This window comes from Lagenorhynchus albirostris, chromosome 4, assembly GCF_949774975.1.
Source record: "Lagenorhynchus albirostris chromosome 4, mLagAlb1.1, whole genome shotgun sequence".
In the NCBI taxonomy this organism is placed as follows: domain Eukaryota; kingdom Metazoa; phylum Chordata; class Mammalia; order Artiodactyla; family Delphinidae; genus Lagenorhynchus; species Lagenorhynchus albirostris.
The window spans coordinates 81,658,243-81,684,387 of record NC_083098.1 but is presented as its reverse complement, the minus strand read 5'-3'; the positions used below and the strand labels follow the sequence as shown (position 1 = coordinate 81,684,387).

Here is a 26,145-nt window from a genome sequence, read left to right as displayed (position 1 = left end):
TGGTTTGGCTTCAATTAATTGAGATTCTGAGTACTATTTTCCACTTCTTTGCCTTCCTGGTAATTTTGATTGAATTCCGCATATCTGGTTGGATAAAAGTATTTTTTATTGGGATATTTTTGTATTCATATAAATATTCTTGGGCTTTTTGCTGAGATGCAGTCAAGTTACTTGGAAATCATTTGCTATTTTGGGTTTGTTATTAAGATTTTCTAGGCAGGGCCAGAATAGTGTTTAGTCCAAAGCTAAATATTCCTCAGAATGGGGACATGATCTTTTGATAACTTTACTCAATGTCCCATGAATTATAAGGTTTTCCAGTCTGGCTGATGGGAACAGGCAGTATTCCCAACCGTGCCCCAGACACTGTCCCTTTTCATCCTTTCAGGTGGTTCTTTTGCTGGCCTTGAGTATTTTCCTCACATGCATGTAATGATCATTACTCTATTGAACACAAGCTGGGCCCTCTGTCTATCTCCAGAATTCTCTGTAAAGCTGTTTACTTTCTGTCCTGTGAACTCTAGCTATCTTAGTTTCCTAGCCTCTCAGGTCTATTTCCTTAACTCAGGGAATCTACCAGGTTCTGCTTTAAATTCCCCTTTCCTGTATATAGCTTGGAAAAGCTATCATGATAGTAAGCCTGGGAAACTGTAGAACTCACCTCATTTGCTTCCTTCCTCTCAGAGGTCACAGTTCTTTGTTGTCTAATGTTCACTATCATGCAGACTATCCATTAAAAATCATTACTGTTTATCAAAGTGAATCATCAAGTGGTCCGCTTTTAGGCAGTATAACAAAGTAAAGTGAAATTTTTCAGGCTGGGTGTGTACAGCATTTGTGAATTACATTTTTTTCTGAACAACAATGATTTATTTCTAAAAAAAAAAAAATCCCTAAACAAACCACAACAAATCTTGAAGCCTTAAAAAGTAAGGGTTTTATCTTTTCTCACATAAAAAATGTACAGGAAGTTGCTCCTGGGAGGGTATAAAGTTCCATGATGTCACCTAGGACCACTTTCTATTTTATAGTACTTAGCACATGTCTTCTACCTTGAAGGTCTCCTGATGGACCTTATGGTCCTAATAGTTGCTGAAAGTATTGACATCATGCCTGCATTCTAGGCAGGATAGGAATGAGAAAGAAAAGAAAAAAGAGAAGGGCATCCTAGCTAAAGGAGTGCCCTTGTAAAGAGTTCTTCCAGAAATCTTACCCAACTTTGCATTTTATTGTTCACATTTTGTTGCAAAATAGACTGGGAATTGTGCTCTTCCAGAGGGACACAATGACATATTGAAAAAAACCCAGGTTTTTCTTAGAATAAAAGAGGGATCATGGATATTGGGTAGGAAGTTAGTGTCTGCCATGCTGAACAAAACTCTTTTTGAGTAGTTGACTAGAATAAGCTCCTTCATGCTGTGTGTTTTACACTAATTGTTTCCTTGCACGAAGCAACTCCGTAGTATTCACTCTGTTAATGAGGGCTGCAGAGACGGTGGGAGGACTAGTGGGAGGGAATCTTTGGTAAATTTGGTGTTTCTTTATGGGAATGTGTTATATGAAATTATAACTATTGTCATAAACCGTCAACATAAAGTTAAGTGTTTTGTTAGGTCTTGAAACTCTTCTGTCTTAAACCTCTTGAAAATATTTACCATATACTTATGAGAAGTGGTTTTTAAGTGTTGGAGTCATATGCTTCTTTGAAAATCTGTTGAAAGTTATAGAACTTCTCCGTGTACATAGACACAATCTTCTTTAAATATCAGGGCCTTCTGAGAATGTATCCCTAGATAATTAACTTTTCATTAAAAGGAGTACTTTGGAGATGGTGCCTACTGAAGTGTACCCACTTCTTGGTTGCCTTTGAGTATTTTATCTAGTAAGTGACCCACTTCACTACAAGTAATTACCATCATATCTAATTTTGATTTTTTAGCATTTAGTTGTGGAATAGGTGAATTTTAGATCTTTATCTTCTCTTCCTTGTTCTTTGCAAGTCATATTTTTGGTCATTTCCTTGATCATTAACAATTTCAACAGAGATCTGGATGAGAGAAGAATCCCCTGAGCTTTCAAATTTACCCCTTTTTCTTGGATCTTATTTGGTAATAGACACAGCACATATTCAATCTTCAAGCCTCCTTATTCAGGGTCATGAAATATTTGTTTCTGGCCTGTTCACTCTACTTCAGAAAGTATGGGATGGGGAAGTTTGGAACCTAAGCTTTAAATCAGGTTCTTGGAATTTAAATGAAGCAGTACTACTCTGTCATGTGATTGCTTTCTTGTCCTTTTTTCCTGAATATCTGAGGATAGTTTTTAATAGCAACAACAATGACAATGATAGTAAAAGCTAACTTGAATGATACACTCTGCTAAGCTTTCTACATGTATTATTTCTTTGAATAATATATTAAAATAAAAATGTCAATAACACCCCTCTCATCTCTCTCACCCCAAATTGTGTTAGAGAAATTAAGAAACTTAGAGAGGTTAAGAAAATCTTTAAATACTTTCAGATCATAGGGCAGGATTCAAATTTAGGAGTGTCCAACTCTAGAGCTCAAACTCTTTAAATATGAGTCTCAAAGTTCCTTAACCCTTATCTCCAATAGCTTTCAACTCTACTCTTTAGCAGCATATTTACATCCTGAATTACTTCATCACTTTAAAACACTCCACATTCAAGATCTTGAACTTAGAAATGGCTTGCTCTGACCATAATTTTCTGTCCTTCAATCTCTCCCCTTTGTCTCTATTGAACTTGCTCCGTCATCATTGGTATTGTTTATACTTTCTCCCTTTCCATTTCTCTGAGCTTATAAGCACACTTTTGGTTTCACTTGTTTCCCTACCATTCTGTATTCAGGAATATAATAGTATCCAGTCTGTTAAGACTTGGCGGACCAGCTCTCTTAACTTTCCACATTTGTCAGTTCCTAGTCCTATGCAACTCCCTCTGTTTTTCTTCTCTCATTCCAGCACGTCAAGGGCATTATTGGAGAAAATCTCAAAATTATAGTGAAGAAGTCTACAACAAAGTTGTATCATCAGCATTATCTAGGCCCATTATCTAATACGCCTGGTAAGATCTTGTTGGCTTTCTGTTGTGGTCCACATAACCAACTGCTTTAACTGTTTTCTAATTTCCCCCAAACAGAAGTCTCACTGCCATCTCCTGTTCCCTCTTTTTCACATCCGTTATTATCTTTCACTTTTTCCAGTCTTCAAGTCTATTTATAGCTACAATCTTGTAGGGTATGTTATTTTTTTTAAAAAGATATTTTACTTCAACATTAAAAAAAAACACAGAAAACTTCTTCAGTATTAATTTCTTATTCCAATTCTCTGGTTTTGATAAATGACCCCACAATTCTCCCAGTCACTCAGACTCCATATCTCAGTTTTCTTTGACTCCACATCTCTCTCTTTCACTTGCCAAGATTTACATTGTATCCTACGGGATCTCAATTTTCACATTTTGGGAGCTCCTCCTAGAAAGTAGTGACAAAGCAAAGTAGAAGCAGACATCTGGATATAAGAGTAAGCTCTTTGTCTTACTGGTATGGATGTTAGTCAAGTTGTTTAATCTCTCTAAGATGAAAATAATAAAATACTGATGACTGGGTATTTTGAGAATTAAATGAGATGAAGCATAAAAACAGTGCCTGGAACATGGCACACATTAAGTAATTCTTTGCTAATATTATTATGGCAAGAGCTTTAAAGAAAGCTTACATTTAAGGTCTAGAGGTGGAAAGAGATGGAGAGAATAAAGAGAATTAAGATAGGATTGGATCAATAAGTCATGAAAGGAGAAAAGGTACAGAGCTTATTGAGTCCACCCTCACATTTTAATTGTCCAAGTAGTCTGATTTGTGGTGGCAGGATGCCGCACAGCATTTGAACTTCTGGATGGTGGTAATGTTTTTAATATGAAACAAGCATCAAGGTCATGTTTCAGATACTAGTTTCATGTGAGCTGTTACGTGGGCTATTAGAGATATTCCATCACCATTCATGATACTTTTCTATGAATCTTAAACATAATTATTGAAATAGTGTTATATTTTTCAGTTTTAATACCAGGTAATTAACAATGCTATTTAAAATATATTAATAATAGTTTATAACATATGAGATTTAAAAATTATTAACAACATACTTATTTCCTCTTAAAATGAAACAGAAGACTTACATATAAGACAATATACCGTCATTGTAAGACACTATACTGTCATCAATTTTTCCTCACAACATGAAACTTTGATATTTTCCCCCTCTCTCTTTTTAATAGTAAATCTAATTTTACCTTTATTCAACTCACAGTGAATTTCATTATATTAAAACATGAATAGGTGACATCTGATTTGCTCTTTATTTCTAGAACAAAACTAATAAATTTAACATGTGTGCCCAACTAAGAAGTAGAGGGGGTGAAAGAGTTAATGCTTTACATTCTTCTGGTAGCACCTCCCCTCTCATATTCCCTCAGATTAAGACCAAGTTGGGAAACTGGTGGGACAACTATTAAGATGAAGTTGCAGAAGATCTACTTAATTGTTAGGCTTTGTAAAGACAAATGTGATAGATAGATGCACACAGGAGTTTCATACAGAAGCATAGAATCTTGGATTTGGAAGGAACCTTAAATGTCATCTTGTGTAATGTTCCTCCTCTCAGTGCAAAATTCTTTCTACCATATCCCTGGGCAAAGATGAACGATCTTTGAACACATCCAGAGACAACAACCTCATGAGAGTTCAAGCCAACCTATCACATTGTAGTACTCCTGTAAATATTAGAAAGTTCTTTCTCATGTTGAGAACAAACCTGCATCTAACTTCCTTCACCCATTAGTCTTAGTTCTTCTACCTAGAGTAATTCGAATGGAAACTATTCCCTCATCCTCTTAACTAAAACTTCAGGTGCAAAAATGTTGGCAAGTTTTCTCCATGGGTTCTTTAAAACTTACTCTTGTCGCATGATTATCTGAGCTTCGACATCATAATTATTCTCCTTAAGACATATTCTAGTCTTCAAGTGCAGCACCCAAAACTAGAAGCAATCTTCTAGATGATTATCTCCCCGAATAGGATCTCTATCCCTCTATTAATGGAGCCTAGATTTACTTTAAGCATCTATATCATACAATTAATTATACTGAGTCTGAGGCCAGTTAAAAGACTAGTGTAACTTTCATGTGAACTATTTCTCAAGTGAACTCCTAATACCCTTGGTTTTTGGATGCATTTTACTAGGTCCCAAGACCTCTTTTCCATGGATGTGTGGTTACTAAGCAATAATTAATATCACAAGAAATAACATTTTTTTCTGGGAAACATAGCCTATGATTATTTTATTTTATTTTTTTATACAGCAGTTTCCTATTATCTATTTTATACATATTAGTGTATATATGTCAATCCCACTCTCCCAATCCATCCCACCACCACCGCCGCCCCCTCCGTCTGCTTTCTCCCCTTGGTGTCCATACGTTTATCCTCTACATCTGTGTCTCTATTTCTGCCTTGAAAACTGAATCATCTGTACCATTTTTCTAGATTCCACATATATGCGTTAATATAAGATATTTGTTTTTCTCTTTCTGACTTAATTCACTCTGTATGACAGTCTCTAGGTCCATCCATGTCTCTACAAATGACCCAATTTCATTCCTTTTTATGGCTGAGTAATATTCCATTGTATATGTGTACCACATCTTCTTTATCCATTCATCTGTTGATGGGCATTTAGGTTGCTTCCATGACCTGGCTATTGTAAATAGTGCTGCAATGAACACTGGGGTGCATGTGTCTTTTTTTTTTTTAACATCTTTATTGGAGTATAATTGCTTTACAATGGTGTGTTAGTTTCTGCTTTATAACAAAGTGAATCAGTTATACATATACATATGTTCCCATATCTCTTCCCTCTTTTGTCTCCCTCCCTCCCACCGTCCCTATCCCACCCCTCTAGGTGGTCACAAGGCACTGAGCTGATCTCCCTGTGCTATGTGGCTGCTTCCCACTAGCTTTCTATTTTACGTTTGGTAGTGTATATATGTCCATGCCACTCTCTCACTTTGTCACAGCTTAACCTTCCCCCTCCCCATATCCTCAAGTCCATTCTCTAGAGGGTCTGTGTCTTTATTCCCATCTTGCCCCTAGGTTCTTCATGACATTTTTTTTCTTAGATTCCATATATATGTGTTAGCATATGTTATTTGTTTTTCTCTTTCTGACTTACTTCACTCTGTGTGACAGACTCTAGGTCCATCCATCTCACTACAAATGACTCAATTTCGTTTCTTTTTATGGCTGAGTAATATTCCATTCTATATATGTGCCACATCTTCTTTATCCATTCATCTGTTGATGGATACTTAGGATGCTTCCATGTCCTGGTTATTGTAAATAGAGCTGCAATGAACATTTTGGTACATGACTCCTTTTGAATTATGGTTTTCTCAGGGTATATGCCCAGTAGTGGGATTGCTGGGTCGTATGGTAGTTCTATTTTTAGTTTTTTAAGGAATAGCATATGATTTTTAATGACTGTCACTCTCTTTCTGTAAGCAATTCATCTGGTGCTAGTACCATTCCTTAGATCAGGAAGCAATGAAGTTACCAGATATCTCCAGAGAAATATGGTCATGGGACTGGAACAAACCATAGCCAAAGTTTGGGCACTATGATGGAAGTAATTATATCAGTTAGCTTTTGCTATGTAAGGAACCAACCCAAAATTTAGTGGCTTTAAAGAACTGTTTTGTAGACTGCAGTGTTGGCTGGGCTTGGCTGTCTTTTGTGGTCTTCTGGTGGCTTGGCTAGTACTGGGTGGTCTAGGATGACTTCTGTTACATATCTGGCTTCTCAGATTTTCTCTTTTCTAGAAGACTAGCTGGGGAATGTTAAATGGTGGCAGTTGGGTTTCTAGCAATGAAAGAAGGCAAGCCCTAATGCTCAAGCACATTTCAAGCCTTGGCTTGAATCATGTTTGCTTTTGTTCTGTTGACTAGTGCAGGTGACATGGTCACGTTCAGATTTAAGACTGTGAGAACAGACTCTACCTATTGATGGGAGGACCACCCACATCACATTGTAAAGGGTATGCATAGAATGAGGCATGAACAAACTGGTGGCAGTTACCTCAGCAATCTACCAAAGTGCAGAACTTCAACATCATCTAACCCTGGCTTTTTGCCTAAGTCATGTGTGCTCACTGATATTTTCATGTTGGAGTATTGCATACTTTTGATATCCTAAAGCTAGTTAATTATGCTTTAGCATTCCATGTGCCCACAAAATATTTGTAGAGCAGTTTGGCATTCACTCACAGCTGTGTGGAACTAAATCAACATACCAAATCCCCTTCAAATTTCCAGAGTCACACACCATCATCTTGTTCCTTTAATAATCCTGTAGCCTCACCAGTAACATCTTGTGATATCCTTGGTGCATTGACCAAATCTTTGCCTTTTGCCTCACTGATTTGTCTGTCACTTATTCTCAAAGAAGAAATGCAGAAATGCTATGATTATAATTTCTTCATCTCATATTTTGGTGCTGAAATTAATTCAATGATATGAAAAGTCATATAGTAGTAAGTACTTTGAAATATGTTTATGCACAATTCAACTTTCACTCCAACACTTAGAATCAATTAAAGAGAGGGAACTTTTGAGGCATACTGGCACTAAGTGTTCCTAAATTATAGGCCCAACAGCTTCATCCATACAGTCTTTTCTAAATATGTATCCTGGCTTTGATACTCAACCAAACTTGGGTCCACTCATCTGTGTTCAGTAAAGTCAATCTATTGACACTGTTGTGGTGAAGGAAAGTGCAGCATTTATTGCAAGACCAAGCAAGGAGTATGGGCAGCTAATTCTCAGAAGACCTTGCCTCCCTGATGGCTTTCAAGGAAACGTTTGTAAAGACAAAGTGAGGGAGAAGGTCATAGGATACCTGATCAGCTTGTGGACATCCTTCTTTTGGTTGGTGGTGAGGTAACCAGGTGGTATTTCAAGAGTCAATATCACCAATCTTCTGGTTCCAGCCGATCTACATGTTTGTGGCCAACAGGCAGTTGACTTCTTCCTGCCTGGTGCAGGTTTCAGTATCTGCAAAACAACTCAAATATATGGCTCAGAATATAAATCTATAGTTCTGGAGGAGGAACTAAAGATCCTTGACTTTGTATTATGGCTAAACAACTATTATTTGTCTTGCTTGACTGTTTGCCTTTGTTTCTTCATTTTCGTACTTCTCTGATTAAATTTGCCCTTTGGAACTCAGGGAAGGCCTAGTTGAGGAAGTTTTTCTACAAACGAGAGGCAGGCGGAGGACATGGTAGGGTCTGTCCCGTGAAAGCTCCATAGCGTCCTGCTCAGTTACAGCTTTATCATTTTACAAACTTAAATCCATTGTCACATTTGTCTAAGACTTTGCCACTTCTAGTTTTTACTGCTGTAATTCTCTGTGTGGCAGGATGCTTATAAAGTGTCTGGTAGGTTCATCATTTAATTATTTGCATATGTCAGATGCTGAGTCTTAAATTTGGTCCTTTGGACCGTGGCAGTATAAAAGCACAAAATAGTTGTGTCTATTTTCAACTTGGCCACAAGTTAAAAGAGGACACAGAACATGCCACAAAAGGGCTCCAGGAGCCAATTTACCTACATCTCAATTTAGATATAAATTGCTAACTATTCTCAATCTGATTGAAAAGAAAATGTATTTGTGCATAATCAGTGTTTTCTTATTTGGATTTAAAGATATAATATTTTTATAAGATTAAAATTTAAGATATTTAAAAAATTTTTTTTAATTTAAGATTTAAGATTTTTTTTTAATTCTAGAAAATGCATAAAAATAAATTAATGTACCATTGTATGAGTAGCTGAAAGTTAATAGAAACTGTAATAAGTAACCATTTCTAATAGAACTTGAAATCAGTATCTCAGTAAGGAAGACTGGTTGATAAAGAACTCTATTTCTACTCTTATGCACTTAGAGACTTAGTATCTTCTCAACCACCAGAGGGCTCTCACGATATAAGAAAATATATTAAATATATAAGAAAATAAATGAAAATAGAAGTCATTTTTGAAATACCTTTTTTTTTTAGTGTTCAGTTAAAGTTAAGTATCTTAAATATATGGATTAGATACAATATTTCTAATCCAGATTTCCTGTCAGGAAAAGAACGAAATTAGGAGGAACAGTTTAAACTTGACAATTCAAAAACTTAAAACAAATGTAATAACTATTTTACTATTTGGGGGCCTAAATCCTGAATCAAACGTTTATACCATTCATTTATGTTTTCACTGGAAAAAAAGGAAAGTGCATATATTTTCTCTGAGAGTTTCTGGCCTTTAAGGCCTATTTTTCTGTAAACATCTAGTTTGTGACCTTGATATCATATATGATTACAGCTGAGCAAACATCTCACAAGGGATTTGACAAGGAAAATAGCTCCTGTGCCAAGTGTCAGGCTTCCTTAGGCTCAGGTAGGATTATGATACACTGTGTTGTGGTTTTATTTTGTTTTTAATCACTCCTTGGACTCCCAGTTTGGTCGAGCTCAGCCCCAGATGCCTCTATCTCCCCAAACAAAAATTAAGCTAAAGATCTGACCATATGTTTGGTTCTGATGGTGTTTATTCTCTGGATTAGATTCAAAGAATGAATAGAGTGCATCAAGTGAAGCAAACCACTTGTCCAGCAATGAACCCTGAAATACTGAAGCGAGGGGCTCATCACAGGCTTCCTCTCTGGATTGTAATCAAGGTCAGCCTTGCAGGAAACCAGCAAGGGTCAGTGGCCCCAGGGGCCGGTGCTCATCCATTTGTTGCGAATTTTTGCACCTCTCTTAGACTCATGTAGCCTGTCTGAGGGGCTAAGGAGACTGAACCAGAATTAGTGGTTATCAAATTGGTCTCTGTGGTTCCCTAGAGGTTCCTTTGACCTTTTCTTAGGGGACACCTGATGGGTGGTGTGAGTGGGAGGGATTTCAAGCTCTCTTCCAAACGCTAAACTAAACCCTCAGATGCACACATGTTACTGTATTCCACTTTGTCCCTTGAAAGATTTGAATAAACAAAAAGTTTAGCTGAAGGACTTGGGAAAACAAAGAAACAAATGTCTCAAGTTTTTTTCAGTAGTTTTATAGTATTTCAATTTCTCTGGAACTTGGGGCCATATTGCTAAAACACAGAGTGGAAGTGGTGATCTACAATCAGGTGGGGCAGGTTTGGATATGTCTCTTTACACAGCCTCCAGTCTATAGTGAAAGTCATCACCCTGAAAAGCCTGGAAGGAACAAGGGGAACAGTCATGAAGCAAACATTGAGCACCCTCTGGGTTCAAAGCATGTTGCAACATTTAGGATTCAGAGATTTTACATACACAGCCTCTGCCTTCTAGGCTCAAAATTTAAGGGGCATGTGTTGTGGGGAGGGGGAGTATGGACACATATCATTCTAAGCTAGTTGTGCTAAGTGCTAAGTTAATGGTAAAACAATATTTATTTAGAAGGAGGAGAAGAGAGACACATTTCCATCAGGGCAATAAGGGAAGGTTCTAAGAAGGAGGCAGCATTTGTGCTGTGCTTTGCAAAGTGAGTAGGATTTCAACAAGAAGTGGTGACAATGTGCTCCTAATTCAATGCCACATGTGTGCCTAAAATAAGAGATTTCTCGAGAGAAATCTAGTGCTATGCCTAACTTGTGAACATCTTTGATTCCTTCTAATAAGTTGTGATTCAGCTGAGTTCTGGGAAAGATGTAGGTGATGAAATGCAGGGCAAAAGAACTCTAGGGACTCACTGAGGTTTCCTTGAAGAAATAACAGATCAACTTAGGTCTCTGTAAAATGTTAGTACCTGAGGAAATAGTTATGAGCCTTCTCTGACATATAGCTTTGCTCCATACTGATTGCATCCAGTTTCCTTGTGATCTGTCTTTGAGGTTGCCAGATAGAAAACCCCAAAGGCAGTGGAGTCCACCGAGGGCAGGAGAGTTCTTCCTTGTTCTTATTGGGGGCCTCAGATGTCACACATTTTTCGGAGCGTGCTGTGCTCTGGAGCTTGAAAGACCTTGGTCTGAGCTTCAGTCTTTTCGTTTTCCCTTGAGTCAGTCAAAAGAGTTTAAACATGTAGCCAAGGGTGTGGGAAGGTGGTTTGAAGGACCTGGGTGTAGGAGAATGCCGTCTCTGCAATGGGGATGTTTGCTGAGAATCCTGGCTCCACTCTGTCTATTGTGTTTTGTCCCTGGGGTAAAAAGGGTAAGATCTACATTCTCAGATTTTTTACAAGTAAAAAGGAGAAATAAATCAATTCCACTCTGTCATTGACTGAGAGCACTGATGCAGAATGACACCAAATCGTAGTCCTTCCTTAGACAAATGATACAATAAAAATAACAGTATGTTTTTTTCTTGAAGACTGTTAATCCAGTCTACTCTTTCACTTTGGGTAGTGCAGAACTCAGGTTATTCACAATAAATATTCTTTCAACGTCACTTTTTTCCGAGGTTCAAAAACATATATTTAAAATGCATTACAATTCATAGTATAATAAATTATTATAATATTAGGATTGAAAATATAAGTGAATGCTCAGTTATATTTTTATTTTGTAGAAAAAGACTTGATACATTTTTCTGAACTTCCCATCATTGACTAGTTGAATACATTTGAAGTGGACAATTAATAAATGAGTGAGAACCTGTTATGTGCTGTGCTGGACCTTTTGGGGGATTTAGTAGCAATGTAAGCTGTAATGTTTGCAAACCAGAAACTTGTAGTAAGACTATGAAGACGAGTATATATAGATAGCGAGAGAGAGCATATACATAGTTATTTTTTTTTCTTTCAGATTATAAATGCTATAGGACATCAGAGGAGGAGAAGATTAATGAAAGGTGGAGTTATCTGGAAAGACTTCTTGTGCTCATAGAATTTCATTCTTTCGTAATCCACCTTTCTATAGATCTAACTCAGCTTTCCGATAGAGTGACCTTGAGCCTATTGATTTAGCACTCTTTCCAGGGGAACAATTGTATCTTCTTCACAGGATTGTTTTTTAGGTATTCTTTTAAACAGTGGAAATATAAAAATAATACCATCACAATTTCTGCCCACAAGGAACTCAACAGTTAGTGTGAAGGTAGACACGGAAATAAATATGTGTCTCACAGGATGAAAGCACAGTAAAGAAGTATGTACTATAGTCAGTACATTATGATATAAGAGGACCTCAAGAGTGACTGTGCCTGAGATACTCAGGTTAGGTTTCACAGAAGAGGAAATGCTTAGGTTTCACAGAAGGGGAAATGAGATACTCAGGGTAGGTTGCACAGAAGAGGAAATCTTGCTTGATTAGAAGTTTATAAAGTGGGCAGAGGCAGTAGCAAGGACAAAAAGAATGTGCAAACTTGCAGGGATAGCCATCTCTGAGTAGCTTAGAGTAACTAGGGTATCAACCGTGTTTCAGTTATCAAATTCTTTGTAACAAGTCATCCCAATATTTAGTGATTTAAAACAATAATTTATTATTTCTCATAATCTCCTTTCATCGTCAAATACTTATGGTGAACTATTATATTTTAGTTTTTATTAATTTGGATTCATATATTTAAATATATCGAGATATATTCATGACTTTTCTAATAATCATCTTTGACAAATTAATGCTTTTTGGCTTGAATTCTTCTCTGTGTTAGATTACTATTTACACAACCCGCTCCATATCTCCCATGTTTCATTTATGTATTTTCTTTTAGTTTGCCTATATTTCTTTGCTTGTAATTTTGCTGTAGGTATCTCTTTGGTAAACAAAAACATAATTGGATTTATTTGACATAATCTGTGAATCTTTATGTTTCAGTAAGAGAATTTAACCTACTTAAATTTATTGTGCTTACTAGATTTGTTTTTCCTTAGTGTTATCATTTGATATTTTGTGTATTTTGTTTTTTTAAAAAACCTCCATCTTTTAAAAATGTACTGTGCTTTCTTTGCAGTCTAAGGAAAACAAAGAGGGAGATTGCATGTGAGCTATTTGCAGCAATACATTGACTCTTTAATGAGGCAGCTACTGGCCTTAATTGTGAGGCAGCTCTCACTTATAGCTTGTGAGCCAAGTGTGCATGCCACCATCCCTGCTCAGTGTTTGTGTCAGAAGCCCTTTGCTGTGTAGCTGATACTGTACAACAGTGTTTCTCAATCTTTTAATTTTTCATTATTGACCCCTATCTGCTTGAGTACTATATGTACATCTGTGTTTTATATACAAAAAGAGTAAGTTTTTGTTACTCTTTCTCACCCTTAAGAATCAATTTTCACCCACTTGGAGACAATACTGTGCTTACTGAGAATACATGTGGTACAGGGAGTTCCCCTGTCTGCCACTCACCTGTGAATGGGCAAGTGTTGGTCATGTGTTTGAAGTTATTTCCCACTTTTCCCCCAGGTAGACGATTCCTCTTTATGGCAGAGTCCGTGGAACATTCAGTCCCGTCTGCCCTCCCTTTTGCAGCATTTTCTTTAAGCACCTGACACGTGGATATTACCTTGTTCTAGTTTTTAAGCACCAAACCGAATGCCTCCCCCTGCCCCACCAGCTCTTATATTCCTTTTTCTTTTCAGGGGGAATTTGGTAGTGGAGGATAGAGGAGTTAGACTCATGGGCTTATGTCACCAGCTTACCCAGAAATCCATTTCGCTGTTTCCTAACAAAATTCTGGAATACAACCGTAAGCTTGGTATTAAAATGAAACTGAACAAATGTCCTTCTTCAGAGAGCTAAATAATTTATTATGATTGATAATTAATAGTCAGGAGAAAGGGAAGTGCTATAAGTCAAGGCTGGGATAATCATTTTATTGGAATGTCAATTTCTCTGCACACCACAAGTCACTCTTCAAATTGATTACAACACAGATGACTAACAAGGTGATTTTGTGCTTCACGTGTTATAATGTAAGCTGTATTATGCTGACTGCTATTTTTTCTACCTTGAAATTTGTCAACACTTTATTATCTAGATTCAAATTTTCATTTTTTTTTCTCTTGTCACAATTTCCCTGCTTAGATTCCACTATTAGTGTGGAAAAGAGTTGAAAATCAGATTTGTTTACATTATTTTCAGTCCATTCGTAGTGGATCGTGCTGTTGCTTCAGTAACCTCAAAGCCCTTGTTTTTGTTTTCCTATTGGGATTCAGAAGCTCATAATGTTTGGTAGCTTGATTCAGGCAAATAACGTGCTGAGAAAATGACTTTGCATCATTTATAGCTGTCAGTACAATCAGGATATTGAAGTGAGGTGATTGTGGGTGGGGGTAAAATTCACATGTTTTAGTATAAGTACTTAAATTAAATTAATGAAATATAATTAAAATGAGTTTCTTAAAAAGATTTTAAAACATTTTTATAAAGGTGTTAAGATTTTTGTAGTTCTTTTTATCTGTTTAAAAAATGTCTTACATTTCTTCATTATACTCCCAATTTGGAGAGAAAAATAAGAAAAATGTATTTGCTCTTAAAAGTTGTTTTTTTTAATCCTTTCCTTTCTGAGCAAACATTACACATACTACACTTTATTTCAGTTTTAAAAATGGCAAATGCTGCTTTAATCAATGGTGGGATTTCCCCTCCCTCCCTCCCTCCCTTCCTTCCTTCCTCCTTCCCTTCCTTCCTTCCTTCCTTCCTTCGAACTAAAGAGTGATTTTCCTTTCACAGGCAAAACATACATGAAATTCAAGGAACAGCTGAAAATGTGCTCCTGGTCAGATAGGAGCAATTCACTTCCATAACATCTCAGAAACACTCCCTTTATCTTCTTCTGTCTCCTTCTTGCTTTTTCTGGACTCTGGGTTATTAATTCCTTGATGCACCTCTGCTTGAGCTGAAAAAGTGGGAAAATATAGTGAGGGTATAGGCTTTTACCTTAGCCTATGGCGTCAACTTCTGAACCATAAGTTCTAGTTTTCAGTGACTTATTTTCAACTGAGAAACATTATTAAGATCCAAGTAAGTATCAGTGATTGTGATGAATGCTGTGTATATTCCGAAGAGTAGAACAGACATGTTGTCTCTCGTTTATCTCTTTCATAAAGAAACAAGTGCAGGAGGAAATCAACCAGAGCTCTGTGAGCATAAGTCTTTATTTGGTAATGCTGACCACGAGAAGGCTTGGAAGGAGTTCTCTTACTTGGGAAAGGAGGACAAAATGTTTTACAGGGCTGTAGCAAGAGTAGGTCAGTAGAAGTTCACCAAGTCCAAGGAATAACTGGCCAAGGATTGTACTTTAAAGAGGCGCATTGTTCTTGTAGATTAGCAACAAGTGTTGGTCAATTTGGATTGTATCAAGAAGGATGGAGAGAACTAGTTAGGGGCTGGAGTCCTGTGCAAGAGAGTATGGGCAGAATCAGCTGCAGGAGACAAGGACAAAGGAGGCCCAAGGGCAAAATCCTCATTCCTTCAATGTCTCTTATTCAAGATAATCTGAGGGGTTGATAAACAAGAGGAAATGAAAAGACAGAGATTCCTATGAACCACAGAGTACTAGGTAATTCTAAGATCATCAAAATTCTTATGTGTATTGGTGAAAATTGCCAAAATGAATGAAGGACCACAGCTACACCTTGCTGTGGTCCAGCTCCTACTGCAGTGGGAACAGGAAGTTGTGCAAGTTAAATATCTTGTTGAGTATGTGCTGCTATTCAATATGTTCCATAAATTTTCTTGTGTGCGTCCTATATATACAGTCTTTCTCTCATAATCTAGTGGAAGACACAAACTAGCCATCACCCTAATGGGTGTATAATCACGAAGTGAGAGCTTTGTTCTGAGGAAAAGGAATAGGGTCTTTGAGAACACCTAAAAAGCTACATTTACTCAGTCTAGGGGCTTAGGGAGGAGGAGATGAGTAGAAGTTGGAAAGACCTGATTAGATGTGAGTTTTGAAAAGTTCATTATAGCTCATCCTTACATGTTACCATGAAATAAATTTGCAATATAGACATTATCTTTAACATTTTTTCTTGGGAAGATGAATGATTTTTAAACATTAAAATACCTAATAACAGTGAAGATTTTTAGGGACAATACTCTGTATGATACTATGATAGATACATATCATTATACATTTATCTAAACTCATAGAATATACAACACCAAAAGTAAACCCTCATGTAAACTATGGACTTTGGGTGATAATGATGCATCAGTGTAAGTTCATCAATTGTAACAAATGTACCACTCTGGTGGAGGATGTTGATAACAGGGTAGGCTATGCATGTAAAGGTGTAGGGAGTATGTGGGAAATCTCTGTACTTTCAGTTTTGTTGTGAAACTAAAACTGCTCTAGAAAAATTGCGTTTAATAAAAGAAACATATAAAATTACTGCCTTAATACAATCATGTTCATTTTTTTATATTGCCTTCCAGTTTGTATATACATGCATATATGTACTTCTATGGTGGCATTCACAATAAATGGACCATTTTTACAGTATTTGTTAAGCATAATATTTTATCAAGAACATTTTTCATTTTTTCCCCTAGTACTTATAATTAAACTTGAGAATGATTTTATTATAAGTCATAGTGGTGACATATTTGAATTTGTTAAAACATTTACCTCTTGTTGGAAATTAAGATTTCCAGTTTGGGGGTTTGTTTTATAGATTATGTTGGATATAGACCTTTGTTCCTGTGGAAATGTATTTTTAAGACAAAATTCCAGAGATGGGAGTATTGAGTTATTGTTACAGTTTAGCAATATCCATCAATAAATTCTAGTTTTCCTTCTTTGCATACTTTGCCATGTGCTTTTTATTATAAGGAATTTAAAAAATGTTTATTTATAAATGTATTTTGTTAGCATGTGCAGAAATGATCCACTTAAAAATATTTCTGATGGCAATAATCTTTTTATTTTGGAAGGGAAAGATTTTTGATTTTTTCCATTCTTTTTGACTTTGCTGGAAATACATATTTGCACAGTTATGTACCACCACTAGAAGTCACTAGTTTACCACATCCTCATTGTAAAGAGTATACGTACAATCCTATGTACACAACTGAATTGAGTGGCATTGAGGAAAGCCACAGATGGTGCTAATCTTACTAAAATGCCAGCACATTTACTGCCTTAAAAAGAACATGAAGGGGCTTCCCTGGTGGCGCAGTGGTTGAGGATCTGCCTGCTAATGCAGGGGACACAGGTTCGAGCCCTGGTCTGGGAGGATCCCACATGCCGCGGAGCAACTAGACCCGTGAGCCACAACCACTGAGCCTGCGCGTCTGGAGCCTGTGCTCCGCAACAAGAGAGGCCACGATAGTAAGAGGACTGCGCACCGCGATGAAGAGTGGCCCCCGCTTGCCACAACTAGAGAAAGCCCTCGCACAGAAACGAAGACCCAACACAGCAAAAATAAATAAATAAAATTAATAAAAGGCAGAATAGGTGATAGTGTGCCCCGAGCACACTATAAAGAAAAAAAAAAAAAGAACATGAAGTATATGCATGCCACACTTTAGATCAATAAAATGAATTGGTAAATTAGGGAATGCTATTTTAAATTTTTAGTGGCTCTCTTCTACGGTGATGTGCAGAGTAAACAGTTTTATCTTTGAAAAATTGGAGGGTCCATTCAGCTCAGGATAAGGTCTTCTTTAGTCTGAGAGCTTAGAAGTTGTTTAAAGCAAAACTATGATATACTTGCTCAGGACAGATGTCAGACAATACCAGGCTTTACCTGCCACTGTTTAATTGTACCAGAGAACTCCTCAGATATACACATCCTGAAGCTTTCAGATTTCTTCACCATTCTGCTTTATCATAGGCAGCATTTAATCAATAAAGAGTGTATGTTATTTTTTTAGACTATTGATATTACTTTAGAAACCTGCAGAAAAATGTATGTATTTTTTAAATGTTCTTAAATTTGAAATTTAGGGTCAAAATAATTTCATTAGAAGCAAAATTATTATGGAAGTGAAGTAGAAATTTAATTTGATTTTTAAATCCTGCTTTATATGCAATGTCACAGAACTCTATCTCTAACATAAATAAGAGTTATAGTCATCTGTCCTTGTGACTTGTGGTTTGCTCTGCTGTGGCTAATACTGTCTGATTAAAAATACACATGATGGCAGAGTAGAAATAGCTTTGGTTACAAAATGACAGGGAACAAAGCAAAGACATAAATTTACTACATCCAGTGCTATTTTATAACCCTAATAAGTCATCTTTAACTTTGACGTAAAGTTACTTGGAGAATAAATCGTCTTAGTTTTTCCAACTTGTACTTTTTGATATGTGGGCCCTTTGGTTTGCACAATGAAGAAATCTTGATAATAATCTATGTATTTAGAAAATGTATTTTTATAACCCTAGTAAAATAACAGATTTGCCTGTGACCAAGCTTTTTTTCTTTAAAAATTGTCAAGCATTCTCTTTGTTGTGAATTTAGACAGCAAAACCATAAATCCTACGCATTTAGATTTACTGTGGAGAGCTGTCGTCTTTAATTATTAGTGTTTTGAGGATGACTCTGTAATGTACCCTCAAAATTGAAATTATAAAAGATGGTAAAATAACATACTGACTGTATAAACAATAACTCCAATAAATACTATAAATTTTATAAATTAATATTTTATATTAATAAAATAGACATATTAATAAAATATAAATATCTTACAATATGCATGTATATTCCCCTCTTTATCTCTTTCCTCGCAATGGGATGGTCACCCCTGGTTACAGTCTCTTGGCCACCAAGTAGTCTTGGTTCTTCTTCCTGAATATTATTTACTTCTGTTTCTTTTGCTTAATTCCCACTACGTTAGTTCAGTCTCTTATCATGCTTAGTCTGTAGCCATTTTGACAATTTGTTGAGCAAATGAATGACATACAAACTTCTCTGTATGTCTCTGGATATTTTAATTGATATATGTAGACATATTCTATATTAGTAGGAGATTATTACCCATACGTATGATACCTCAGATATTTGGTGGTTATTTATTTATTTATATTTTATAAACATCTTTATTGGAGTATAATTGCTTTAGAATGTTGTGTTAGTTTCTGCTGTATAACAAGGTGAATCAGCTGTATGGGTTATTTATTTTTTAATTAAAAAAATTGAAATATATTTGATGTATAACATTGTGTAAATTTAAGAGGTACAACATACTGTCTTGATACATTTATGATAATGGTTATTATTGATCACAGAGTAGATCTGGAAATTGCCATTTTAATGAGCAGAAACATTGTGTGTCTGTTTACACAGGCCATAACCTGTCAAATGTTCAAACTCCTACTAAAATTTGTGGCAGAAGAGAATCATAAACGTGTGTAGCTGACACTGGAGGGAGTGCCCTTCCCAGGGATAACTAATTCCTGGAGATGGCAAACACTTTGCCCTGGAGTGATTCTTTGATATGCAAATCAACCGATCCAGAGCCACACCCTCATCTATCTTCTCTATCACACTCAGGGCCACTATCCCTCTTTCCTAGTCATCCTAGGGCTGGGTACCCAGCCACTAGAGACAGTCCCTTTACCCCAAAGCCCCCTAAAATTATTCAAATTAGCCAGTTCTAAACTTGCTCATCCTGCCTTCCATCTCCTGTGGAAACCACAAGACAGTCTCTTGCCCACATTCTTTGGCCAAAGCCTGTGTTCCATGTTTGGCCCATGCATGGTGTGGTGTGCCCCTTCTTTGTGGGAACTGTGAGTGTTAATAGCTATTAACAGCTATTTTTCAAGGGCAGTCATCTGATCGGTTGGTCTCACCATATATGAATATAAAACTTATATTTTAAAATAGGAAAGAGTAATACTTTTTAAAAATCTTACATTTATTGAGTCCTTTGTGACAGGCAAAGTGGTAAACGCTTTACATGCAGGATCTCACTACATCCTGCAAGCTTTATGAGGTAGATGCTATTATTACCCTCCTTTTAAAAATAAAAGGACTGAGGTTGTGAGAGATTAAGAAACCTACCCAAAGTTCCACATGGAAGTGGTAGCGCATAGTCTAGAGCAGGGCTTTCTGAATACAGGATCTGTTTTCTCAGCCACCAACCTCGGATTATGCTTCCTTTTACTTGACTGTACTTTGTCTAAAAAATTACCAAATTCCTCCCCTCCCTTTCTATTCATACTTTTATTGATTCATGGATTCCTTTATTTTCTTTTCCTTTTTAAAAAAATAAATTTATTGATTGATTGATTGATTTTTGGCTGCGTTGGGTCTTCGTTGCTGCACATGGGCTTTCTCTAGTTGTGGCGAGCGGAGGCTACTCTTCGTTGTGGTGCGTGGGCTTCTCATTGTGGTGGCTTCTCTTGTTGCGGAGCACAGGCTCTAGGCATGTGGGCTTCAGTAGTTATGGTGCATGGGCTTAGTGGCTCCGCAGCATGTGGGATCCTCCCGGACTAGGGCTCGGACCCGTGTCCCCTGCACTGGCAGGCGGATTCTTAACCACTGTGCCACCAGGGAAGCCCCCTTTCTTTTCTTAACATAGAAATAAACTTGAAAGGAATATATACTGAAACCTCATCAACAGAGAACTCCATACTTTTATTTACATAATCAATGTGCTCCACGTACATGTGACTAAGTAAAGCGCAAAGACTATTTCAACATATCTCAAAAAATGGAAAATATGAAAATCACAATTTCTGAAGACAATATTACAGAACTACAAGTTAATGATAAATTGTAAAAATATAAATGACTGAATAAAAAGTCATCAGAGTAGCCAGGTTTCATAAGGACAAGAAGAATCTGTCCACGCTCTTAAAAGGAAGCAAATACAACAGGTTCTGCATTAGAGCAGGCAAACCTTACTCCCACATTTATGGCATTTCCCCACAGGAAATCATTTGTTCTAAACATTACGTATTTCTTCTTTGTATAGGTTCTTTCCTGCACCAGAGTCAGCCTTGATGTGAAATTCAGGCCTTTTCTGGTTTCTCTGTACATGATACCTACAGAGCACGTGGGAGCAGAATTTACTGGAGACTCAGAGGAGTGCTGAGCAGAGAGGAGGCACTTGCTTTGCACTGAACAAACTTGTTTTGTTTTGACAAAGCAGCTTCCGATTAAGCAGGAACTTCTTCAAAGTCCTTTTGGCTGCACGCCCCTTCAGGTTTCTTCACCACAGGGCCTTAGATCACCCCGACTTATCACTGCACACCCTCCCGTCCTTGCCCTCTCTTCTGCCCTCTCCCCTTTCTTTGAAAGCAGAGATTCCATGTCTCCTGCAGAGCACTGAGGCCATTCTCCTTTGCTCTTTCTGAGCTGCTATCCCTGTCCCACCCTTAGGCCCACTTTTTCCCTCAAGATACCTGCAAATCAGGACTTGTCCCCCAAACAGCTTTAACCCTTAAAAGGTATCTTGCTTGGAGCAACTTTTAGAAATTTTTAAAAACGTGTATAAAACTCATCATACACAGAATCAAGAAAACAGCTTTAATTCACTAACTCCTAAGAAGTAGACAAGCTCTTAAACTCATCCAAAGTATATGGTTGGCTCCTTAGTTTGTAGGCATCGGTTAGTAAACAATAAGCCCACTAAATTCCTAAGATGGTTTGATATCAGATGGTTGCTGGAGATTAACTTCTACTTAATGAACATTTTGTTACCTGTTGTGATATGTCAGCCTATGCTGATGGTGTTATTACCAAAACATATCAGGGGAAGTGGACTATAAACCAATTCATATTTTTTTCAGCCATATACTAGGGACAATGTGTACAGTGGTAGGCATTTTTTTTCCTCCTTCAATTCAACTCTCACATCTTTCTCAGAGATTATTGGATGCCTTTGCACTAACATCAAATTTTCCTTCGTTGGTCATCAATCAACTGTGTTTGCAGTGAGCCTCTACTTTGTTTCTTTTGTTTTCCCCAAATACAATTGTCTCATTTATTTATTTAGTTTTTGAATTCACCTTGAGCAAGGGCCCAGGCCCATCATGACTTAGTGGACGATAGTTTGGCATGGGGCTTGATGCTAGACGTTGTGAAGGGTCCAGCTTATTCTCTTAATTGAGTTTTTGACTCTTGGAAGGTATCCAATTTAAAACACTGAAGTCAGGAATCAGTGACAGTTACTTATTCTGTACTGTAAGGAAAGGTATCTGGATTTATGTGGAGTTTTTCTGGAGGAGAAGTCTATTTATTTGTACTCTTCAAAATGTAGGTTCTTAGCAGTATATGCACCTCACTGAAAGCTTCCGAATGGTTTGCTGGTAATTGTTTGGGCTTGTGTTGGACATCCTCCTTATATTTTAGCTGATTTCGTCCCTAAATGCAGGGCTACAGGAACCAACGCTATGCCTTTTCCCTGCTTCCTGTCCTCTTTTATCCTGCTTGCAAATACTGGGAGCAAAGAGATGATAGTTTATTTTGGTCTCACAGGAAAAAGAGGTACTGATACTTATGGTCTGATAAAGACGAGACCTGTATTGAGTGAGAGTTTAGTTTCTGAGGTTTTTTTCTTTAATTCACTTAAATTTTAAAATTTAATCTTAATTTAATTAAAATCTTTCATTTAAAAATATACCTGTGTGTTGCAGCAGGCTTTGAGAGGCTGATTGGGTACATTTTATTATTTGTAGCACGTTCTTTAGCTTTAATTCTATGCTCCCTTTTATTTTGTGGACCGATGTGTATTTATTATGTTGAACCATAATAAGTTCACATAATAATTGCACTGATGGCAATGCCATGCTGTTCAACGTTATGTTGTTCAAGAACAAAGAGCCACTGCAGGAAGGGAGACTGTGACCAGATTGCAAATTATAAGCATCAAGGAGCCAGGCTGCAGCATCTCCTCTTTCTGTACTGAGTTATCCTAACACTAATATCTGCAGGAGGCAGTACCTATGGGGCGTGAGATGCCGGACATGGGCGAAGGGCATGGAGACCAATCATTCAGCTTTCTGTTCCTTGGTTCTGATCTGGAGGATTTTTATCTATTAGGGAGGCCAAAGCTTTGAAAAAGAAGCCCACAACATGGTCTTTCATTCAGCAAATATTTGTGAGACACTGATGAGTCTGGCTCCATGCTAGGTGCCAATTATATAAAGCGTTGAATTAAATAGCTGTTGTCTCTGCTCTCATGGAGCTTGCATTCTATTGGAGGAGAGGAACAGGTAAATAAACAGGTACTAAATTACAGACTGAAGATTGCTATGAAGTTAACAGGATCTGAGATCTAGAGTAATTAGGAAAAGAGGTTAATTAATATGGGGGATCAGAGAAGGTCTGTTTTAGGATCTGAGACTTGAAGCTAAGACTTGGGACACTACAATGAGGTCACCATAAAGGGACCCTGGGAGCTGTGAATTCTGACTGTAGAGCTTTGTACATTCAAGCAGGTGCTGATGCTCTAAGGCAGGAAAGAGCTGGCATATTCTAGGAGCTGTAAGAAAATGGAAAGAAAGCCCAATGGGAAGATCATGAGCTTGAGACACAGGTGAGGCTGTGAAGTAGGTTAGAGAATTAGACGGGGCCATGCTGCACAGGATCCTATAGATCATGGAAAGAGGTCTGGCTTCTGGTATAAATGGAAGGCAAAAGTGTTCAACGTTTGTAACGAGGGGAATGGCAAACGAGGTGACCATTTTGACTTTGTAGAAGATTATTCTGATCTCTGCATGGAGTAGAGATTGGCGGTGAGCAGGAATAAAGCCAGGGAAATAATCTATCCAAGTAACTGGCCTTATAAGCCTGGAGAGTTTCCACTTTAGGTCTTAGAGGCAGCCACATTTATATATTCTAATAAAATTCCTTGGCTTTTATTTTCACACTTTATAATGCCTTAACTGGTCAATTTTATATTTTTAAATAGTTTTTGTTTTATTTCTAGAATGTTCCTGGGCTCTCTTTATCTTAATTTTCTTAGCCTGCTGTGACTTTGGTTATAATATTTTATTGCACTAGTATTTTTTCCCGTTTTTATTTGCTAAGTTTTATCTAGCTTTCATTGATTATATTAAACTTATTCTTGGAATCTACTTTTATATTTTACCTTTTAATGCTTTAGGTATGCTTTCATTTCTTAGTTTTTAAAATCTTTTTAGTATTTAGTATATTACCTTTTATCTGTGACTGTACTTTGCCTTATTAAGTGGATCTAAGATAAATGGTCATTTCATTGATTAGCCCACCCTTTAAACAAGAGACTATATATTTATTCTCTGGAGTCCCTGAAACAGACCTACCTATGTCCTTTAACAAACGACCTCTATTTCCATCTGTTTGCTTTTGTTCTGCACAGGAAAGAAAATAGAGATACACAAGTCAGAACTTTACAGCGTAAGTTTGCCTACCCTGAGGGCATAAATGAAATGCCGAAACACTCTGTGAGGCATAAGAAATGACAAGGTCTAAAATCTATGTTCTTTATTATCTACCATCACTTAACATTAGACAAAATGTATATTACTATCATAGTGTTTTAGTATAATAATAATAGTAATGGTAAGTATATCATTAATATTAACTGATACTATCGTTATGCACTTTCTATGTTCTATATATAACAGTGACTTAACATGTGTTAATATCATGCTGTATTCTTATAGTGTCCCTTAAAAGTAGATATTACTTTAAAAACATATATATATTTATAAGTGACAAAAAGTGAAGTTCGGTGAAGAAAAGCATAGACTTTAGAGCCAGGTAGACTTAGATTGCAATCTTGACCTTGCCAGCTGTTAGCTGTGGGGTGATCTTGAACAAGTACTCTTAAAATACTTTTACAATTTCTTTGAGTCTTAGTTTCCCTACTTTTAAAACTAAGGATTTTACAAGACAACTTGCAGGGAAGCAGTGAAAAGTAAAAGAGTGATGCTTGGGCTTCCCTGGTGGCGCAGTGGTTGAGAATCTGCCTGCCAATGCAGGGGACATGGGTTCGAGCCCTGGTCTGGGAAGATCCCACATGCTGGGGAGCAACTGGGCCCATGAGCCACAACTACTGAGCCTGCGCGTCTGGAGCCTGTGCTCTGCAACAAGGCAGGCTGCGATAGTGAGAGGCCTGCACACCGCAATGAAGAGTGGCACCCGCTTGCCTCAACTGGAGAAAGCCCTTGCACAGAAATGAAGACCCAACAACACAGCCAAAAATAAATATAAATAAATTAAAAAAGAAAAAGAGTGCTGCTTGCAGAGCACGTGGTTAATGGTAGGTGCTCATTAAGCTTCTCCGTAGAGAAGAGGCTTCTCCTAGGGTCTACTACTGTGTCACTGCTCTCACTCCTTCCTCCACGACCCTTAAGAACTGTCCTCCTGGTATTGTCCTACCTACTGAAACAGCCAAGAGAGGAATCACAGAAGCCTTGTACTCTGAGAAAATGCCAAGCTCGCTTTCTTTGGAGGCCGCAGATGCCAGGACAAAAGGAGATGATAAAGGAGTACCAAGCTTTATTCTCAATCCGGATTTAGAGACCTGAGTTTATTCATCCTTCTTGAACCTGCCTACAAAATTAGTGCCTTGATTTGCTTTTCTGGAACAGGAGATAGTTCTGTCAAGGAGAGTCCCTGGAGAAATGGAGGAAAGAGTCCAAAAATAGCTAAAGGAAATCTCTCTGGACCAGGTTATTATTGTCACTCTGATTTACTTTTTTCCTAAATCTTGTAGCTAAAAAGAAATCTTAAATTTTGGGCAGTACCCAAGAGTTTGGGTTGGCCTCCCAACTCACTCTCTCTGATGTCATCCTCATCCTGTCTCTTCATCTCTACCTGTCTCATCTCCACATAAATCTCGCTCTCTCGCTCTCCCTCTCTCTCTCTCTCTCTCTCTCTCTCTCTCTCTATATATATATATATATATGTGTGTGTGTGTGTGTATATCTATGCACAAATATACCTATACATATATATATTTATACATACATACCTATACATCTGCATAAGTCTGTGTATCTATCTATTTTTCTATCCTCTATGTGAATCATGCATAGGTTATTGGTTTAAACAAGGTAGATATTTATTTGTCTCTCAAAGAAGTCTGAGTTGGAGGTGGCGCAGGGGTACAGATTGTCTCTTCTCCAAGAGTGATTCTTCTAACTTATTGCACCTCACTTCATGGTTCAGAAAAGC

The 26,145-nt window shown here is 37.2% G+C and overlaps 1 protein-coding gene across 3 annotated transcripts in view; it reads left to right on the top strand.

Moving 5' to 3' along the window:
* The window catches only part of GRXCR1 (glutaredoxin and cysteine rich domain containing 1), a 305,037-nt gene that overhangs the window by 253,036 nt on the left and 25,856 nt on the right, over positions 1-26,145 (top strand). For 2 of the 3 annotated variants that reach the window (XR_009540343.1, XR_009540342.1), the window contains one exon: positions 24,323-24,360. The exons of the other annotated variant lie outside the window; for it this stretch is intronic. The gene's annotated coding sequence lies outside the window, so the exon portion shown is untranslated. The remainder of the gene's footprint in view (positions 1-24,322; positions 24,361-26,145) is intronic. 3 annotated transcript variants of the gene reach the window in all.